This window comes from Mus caroli, chromosome 18 (assembly GCF_900094665.2).
Source record: "Mus caroli chromosome 18, CAROLI_EIJ_v1.1, whole genome shotgun sequence".
Taxonomy (NCBI): domain Eukaryota; kingdom Metazoa; phylum Chordata; class Mammalia; order Rodentia; family Muridae; genus Mus; species Mus caroli.
Genome location: NC_034587.1, coordinates 39,653,528 through 39,660,616, shown reverse-complemented (window position 1 = coordinate 39,660,616; position 7,089 = coordinate 39,653,528). Strand labels below are relative to the sequence as shown.

At 45.0% G+C, this 7,089-nt stretch overlaps 1 long non-coding RNA gene across 1 annotated transcript; it reads left to right on the top strand.

The window, feature by feature from the left end:
- The first annotated feature begins 347 nt into the window (after positions 1 to 347).
- On the top strand, positions 348 to 6,718 carry LOC110285186. The gene is made up of 3 exons (XR_002377028.2): positions 348 to 498; positions 4,412 to 4,563; positions 6,473 to 6,718. It is a non-coding gene; the product is annotated as an uncharacterized LOC110285186 (long non-coding RNA).
- The last annotated feature ends 371 nt before the right edge of the window (positions 6,719 to 7,089 follow it).

Genomic DNA, 7,089 nt, shown 5'->3' with positions numbered 1-7,089 from the left:
ATATCAGACTTCACCAGAATTCAACACAGCCATGACCCCAAAGCCAAGGCAAATTTTTCTTTATGCTGAGCTGATATGTCCTTTCCTCTCTCTACCATAGAGAAAAGGAAGAGAAGAGGAGGAGGGAGGAGGGAGGGAAGGAGGGAAAAGAATAAAGTCAAACATTCTTTTGGCCTCACAACTCAGCAATATTAAACCAATAGAGGTTGAATAAAGTCAGCTGCAGTTCAATACATGAAAGAATATTCTCACTCACAATAGCCAGTTGCAAACTCTCTTACGAGGCATTGACTTCCGATATCCCATCTTCTCATGAAGGTGCCAAGAAGAAGAGATGGCTATGAAGAAGAATGTCGGTGTCTGTGAGTAAACTCTGGGATACAGAATAGGACATTCCAGGCTTGGAAATCCTTTGAAACAAATATCACTGAACATATCAAAGAGCTCTCAGGAGCCTGAGCACCAGGCCAGGATGGCATAGAAGAATTGGGTATGCAGGTGAGGCTTGAAGGCAGATGACTCCAAAGCTCTCTTACATAAGTAAGCTCTCCATGTCTGATAGACCGCTAGAAACAGTTGGCTATCCTTTGAAAATGTTTGTCACCATTACATCAAGAGATTGGTGGGCATGCCTATCAAAGTCGTTCATACTTCTTAAGTCTATAAGCATCTGAAAAAGGCAAACCACCAGGACCCATGTGTTCCGTTCCATTTTAGTAGATGTAAGACTTCTTCAAGTCAATAAAAACAATAGTAGGCATAGCGATAGCAGTATGAGCTAATTTACTTTCAATTGGCTGTACATCTGCCAGAGCCCACACAAAGCCTCCTGGAATCTTCCTAAGTGCCCTAGAAAGTGATTTCCCATTTTTCACACATAGAAAATTAGCTTTCAAGATGTTAGGCAGCATGTTCAGTGCATGTGAGCTCCTAACAACCCTGTTTTGAGTTACCACGATGCTATTCCAGGAAACACGGTCCCGTGAGAAAGCCTGGGGAGAGCAGAAAGGGAATGTCTTTGCTCATATAAGCATAATGGCACTCTTCTCACGATGAACATTAGCATAATAATGGCTCCAGAAGTTTTTCCATAGTTCTTTAAAGGACTAGCACAGGTCTGGGCATTCAGGAGGCTGCCAATATAAAGCTCTAAAAATAGTACCATTCCCCTGCTCAGAATTACCCAGCTCCCATGCAGAACACATGGAAGAAGGGGAGCCCAGATGAAAAGGGAGTTGGGGCTCACAGAGAGGCACAGCTTGCAAGAAAGCATCCAAGGCAGGCAGGCTGATGCATTATGGGTAACAAGATTATCAATGTGTCTCTAGGTTTTGACTGAGGCTCTTGAAAAACTCCAGACTCCGCCCATTTCCTACTATTCCCACTCAAACCACTCTAGTCCAAGCCAACAACATTTCTTCCCATCATCTACTCTCTATAGGAGGGATGAAAACAATCCCCTGCTACCTTTAGCCACAGCTCTGGCATTTTGGCTAACGGGTGACAATTTCCCAAAACCATGGTAATTCATTTCCAGAACTAAAATAATTTGTTTTGCTAGAATCATACCGTCCTCAACACTGTTGATTCTGGGTACCAGCTGACCATAAGAGATGTTTATAATCACCTGACACTTTTTGTTTTGTTTTGCTTTTCGGGTGTTTTGGTTTGTTCTTTGTTGTTGGTTGGCTGGTTGTTTGTTTGTTTGTTTGTTTGTTTTGATTTTTGAGACAGGGTTTCTCTGTGTAGCCCTGACTTTCCTAGAACTTGATCTGTAGACCAGGTTGCCTTGAACTCAGAGATCACCTGCCACTTCCTCCTGTGCTGGGATTAAAGGTGTGAGCCACCACTGCCACCCAAACCACCTGCCATCTTTTACTCAAGGGTCCCCACACTCTGATCACTCCTAGCAATAGCCAATTGTTGGCCAAAAAAGGAGCCCTTTCATCTCTGTGCCTATTCCCTATCTCTCCCCAACTTTGCACCCATAGCTACCCCTAGTCTGTAATCTCACAGCAAGCTCTCTGGCTTCTCAATCCAATACCTTCCTACTGCAGGTTTTTCTTGGGTTGAGCCTCTACTGCAGTAGAATTCTAGTTTTCCTGTCTGTCATTCCCCCGACCCACTTGTCCAGCCACACGACCAACCACAACCTGCCAAGTACCCATCCTCCTTTCTGACCTCTGCAGAGGGGGCCAGGCTTCAAGCTTTATCTTCTGGTATAATCTCTGGTTTCTGAAGACAAAACTACTTCCATTGTCATTTCTAAAGTCTGCTTAGTTTCTGAATGATGTAAAACTGCTTCTGAGTGTAAGTAAAATTGTATACATTGCAAAATATTTATTTTATTTTTTTTAGGCTGTGTGGTAATACATACCTTTAACTTACCTTCAAAACACTGAGAAGGCAGATGCAGGCAGATCTCTGAGCTCAAGGCCAGCCTGGTCTACAGAGCAAGTTCTAGGACAGCAAGGACTACACCGAAAAATTCTGTCTCAAAAAACCAAAAATACTTATTTTTGAAGTGAGAGTTTTGTAATAGCTTATAAAAGAGATGTTTTCTTATTTCAGGCCTCAGGGCTATTTTGGACCCACAAATAAGTGTTGAGCCTCCCTCAGCAACTTTAACTCTTGATATTCAAGTTTTATAATCTTTAAGTTAAATGTGAAATCGTTCCGCATGAAAAAAATGTTTTTCCTTTTTAACTTGATAAATTATGCCTGCTTTAAAAGTCTAGAAAAAAAAGCTGAAGTAATATAAAAACATGGGGAAATTAATAGCAAGATATTTGAAATCTTTGCAAAATTAAAAAAAAAAAACAAACTTTGCATACAATTTAAACACAGTCCACATCCATCAGACTTTTAAGTCCCAGACTGTGCCTCTCTCTCGAGTCACCTCACCCCACAGTCTCCTGCCCCTCTCCTCTTTCCCTCAGCAGGCAAGAAGCTCCAGAATGTTCTCTCTGTGAACTGGGTCCTCCTTCCACCAGGCTTCACAAGCAGCTCAGATCCCCACCCCCCACCCCTTCTTCCTTCCCTGCCCTGGCTCACCACCCTCACAATACACACTGCCTGTCCTTGTGTGCCTCTGCCCTTCCCACCACAGGAACAGCTGGAGAACGGGGGCTCATCTTATACACAGCTAGCTGCTCCTACAGGCACACGTACTTCACGGGCAAATGGAGCCACAGTCCCTGGGCTAGCGTTTTTTTGAGGGAATGAATGAAGGTAATTGTGTGACGTTTTAGGAACAGGACAAAGAAGGGCATGTGACACCTTACTATAGCATAGAACTGGCCAAATATCAGTGTCCTAGTTAGGATGAAACACCATAACCCAAAGCAAGTTGGCATGGAACCCTTCCACATCACAATCCAACATCAAATAAGTGAGGGCAGGACCCAAGCAGGGCAGGAACCTGGAGTCAGCCACTAACGCAGCTTGTGTGCTTGCTCAGGCTGAGTTCTTATGGAACCCATGACCACCAGCCCAGGAGTGGCCTCTCCTGCATCAATAACTAAGAAGTTACCCTAGAACTGACAACCTGATCTTATAGAGGCATTTTCTCAACTGAGGCTCCCTCCCCTCTGGTGATTCCAGCTTGTGTCAAGTTGACAGGAAACTAGCCAGGCACAGTCAGCTTCACACAGACCCACAGAGACTTTGAATGTAAGGCATTAAGAAAAGGGTAGCTCTTGATGCCCCGGGGGTGTAGAGGAATGGGAGGTGGGGAGGCAGGAGTGGGTTGGTGGGTGGAGGAATACCTCCATAGAAGCAGGGGGAGAGGTAGGATTAGGGGTTCCCCCAGGGGAGGGACTGGGAAAGGGAATAACATTTGAATTGTAAATAAAGAAAATATCCAATAAAAAAGAAAAGAAAAGAAATGAGCTGCTCCCTAAGCCTGGCCACTGGAACTTTGCAATGGAGACCAACAAATTCAATCAATCCCTACAGCAGCAAGCATTAGAATTGATGATTGATGTCTCACTCACAAAATGAGGAGACGGTCTGGGAGAGGTTGAGTCACTGCCTGGCAGCAGAGCCTGCGCCCCCACGGTCTGTCTGTCAGGCATTCTGAGGTGCCATGCTAGGCTATATTTAACTCATGGCATTTGCCATCTTCTCAGCCAGCCATTTTGGGTACCATCTAGGGCTGTCGGAAATGCTTTCCCTGAGGAGCTGACTGGGAGAAAAGTGTTGTTTCAGACCCGGTCAAAACTCCAGAACTACAAGGAAACTTTTAGAAGTGAAAGCCTTGTGTTTACATTCGCAGGTCCCCTTTCACCTGATGGGGTGACACTGGGAAGACACCAGAGAAGAAAGCTAAATACCTCTGAGGAACTGGCACTGAATTCCAAAGCTGCCAGAGATGGTACTGGATTGAAATTTACAACCTTTCATTTTCCAGGCTCCTCTTAATGTGATTTCGCCTGCAATGATATCTCTGGCTGACAAATAACTGACATGGTATCTAGCGCAAATGAAGAGCCGTGTGATGCTGAGACTATCAATCTATCCCATTTTCGGCTTCCTTTCTCCACATCCCTGATGTGCCCAGAGGTGAGTGGGGGAGGGAATGTCATGCTGAGCCTGAGGGTGAGGAGGATATAATGGTGTCAAATTAGTGTCTCCAGAATCATGTAGGGGCAAGGAAGGGACTGGGCGAGGAGGGGACTTGGACTTCACAGCACCTTGTTAAGGCTCCCTTGAGAGTCATTGTGCAGGCAGAGTGACAAATGGACTTCCGTGCCTTTATGTCTCAGTGTTTCTTCTCAGCCCTAAGATAACGGGGGGGGGGGGGGGGGGAATAGTACACACACACACACACACACACACACACAACCAAATGCACGTGCACAGAGAGAATGATGCACACAGGCACATGAGGCTCGGCAAAAGTTTTGATTTTCAGAAGGCCTATGAGGGTGTCCCTCGCTCTGGCTGAAATATCAGTGAACTAGCTACAGGGTGAGTTCCCTTCTTAGCAGTAAGATCCTCCCAACTGGGAAACATGACCTTTTCAACACATTTTGAGTGGAAGAGAAGAAGAGACCCCTCACTGCTAATTCCCAAGCTCCCTTTCATTAAGGGGTTTCACTAGGCGTTTTTTTATTCCAGCTTGGCCATATGGTAGCCTTTCAGTCATGGTGGAGATAAACAGCCTTTTAGCACTGAGAAGAGTGTGTGGAGAGCACAGATGTTAGGTGGCTGCTGTTGTCATCACCCTGGGCCATAATCCTTACCTGACATTTCTAGTGTCCCTAAAGAAACCCACCACCCCCAAAATGGCCAATAGAACATGTTTCTAATGACCATTATACCACCTAGCCCTTCACAGTCATGGCCATTAGCGTCAGAGTAATTAAACTGCCTTCCCTTTAAAACAGAGGTGACTCCCATAACAGCTTGCCCTGGTGTCCTGTGTGTACTCTATTCTAGGAAAGACACAGTTAACATGCAAAGGAATGTTTGTATTTAAGATTTAAGATTATCTTGCCCTGCCTATCTTAGGTAAGGGACAGAATTCTGAACTGGTTCCCTCTGCCCTGACATTCTGACAACGAAGTTTCTAATGCTTTTTAACATATACTTTTTACTAGCATACATCAGCAATACGGGATAGCTTCATATATTTCCATGCACGTATACAATGTGTTTTGATCCTATCCACTTCCCACCACCCTCTCTTGCCCCACACATCCTCTCCTGCTCACTTTCATTCATCCAACGAGTTGTCCTTTTATGTTGGGAGAGGGCGACCCAACTGATTTCACTAGACTCGCTCACGGGATCTTTTGAGAAGGATTGTTTACAGAAGCAAGACAACTTAGCAGCACCTGGAAAAAAAATGTTTTTCCTTCCACAACAATCATTAACTGCCTGGAAATCCTCTTGTATGCATGTGGGGATGGACTGCAGTTTCACAGGCCCGCCCAAGCCCCTCCATACCCTGTGGTAGGATGCTGGCCCACTCTTGTGTGGGTAATTGCAGCTGCTGTGAGTTTGAGTACATCAGCTTTTTCATGCCTTAAAGACATCATCCACAGCATCCTGCCCCTTCCCCTGGCTCTTCTATCCTTTCCATCCCCTCTCCCACAGCATTCTTTGGACCTTTCAGGGAGCGATATACATGTACTATTTAAGGTTAAGCACGCGACAGTCACTTCTTCTCAGCACTATGACCAGTTACGAGCTCCTGCGGTAACTGACCAAGGCATTAAGTGATAGGTGTGGGCATAAATATTTAGAGAACAGCTTAGCCATCATGTGTCCTTTTAGCACAACATCAATAGGCTCTTCCCTACTGGGGCTTATGACCTTGCCACCCTCAAGCCAATCAGAAAGGACTTAGTTACCTCCGTAAAAGACATACGGCTATTACACAAGTGGGCCACAGCTTGCAGGGCAGGTTGATAGTGTAGCGTGAAAAATCCATGACTGAATAAAATGGTTGAATTCTCTCTCCCAGCAGCTCATGAAGCCCCTTCCAGCACCATGTGGGCTGGCCACCAGGAGGAAGCCCCAGCTTAGTCCCAGCTTGATTTCTCTGTATCCTACAAGTATGTGTGATGTCCTCAGCAACACAATCTTACTCCCGAGTTCTGTTGAGCAACCAACAACAGTAAAAGTCGCATGTATTTGGAGACCAAAAAGAGCCACCCTGACGAACAACTCATAGACATCCCATGTTGTTACCCACTACCGTACAACTGCTAGTTGACCAAATTCAAACATCACTTGGGAGGGAGTGGTCTGGGTAAGACAATGGAAACATCTCTATTGAGCTTGTATCACCCTAGAATGTTGCGATCTGCTTTCCTATTTGATAAAATATCTATAGTCATAAAAATAATAGGTGCATCATTAATTCAAACATAACACAAACTCTATCCCCCCATAATATGAGGATCAATGTCCACTTCTTAAAATTTGACACCAGTGAGACTGAGGTCATATATAGGGTGCCCCCTAAGTTTAAAATAATACTTATCTAAAAGGATTTGTCTGGGGTCAAAGTCCACAGCCTAGTCAGTGTCTCAGGGGTCTCCAGGACCACTGTACCAAGCACAGTATTTAGAGGCTACA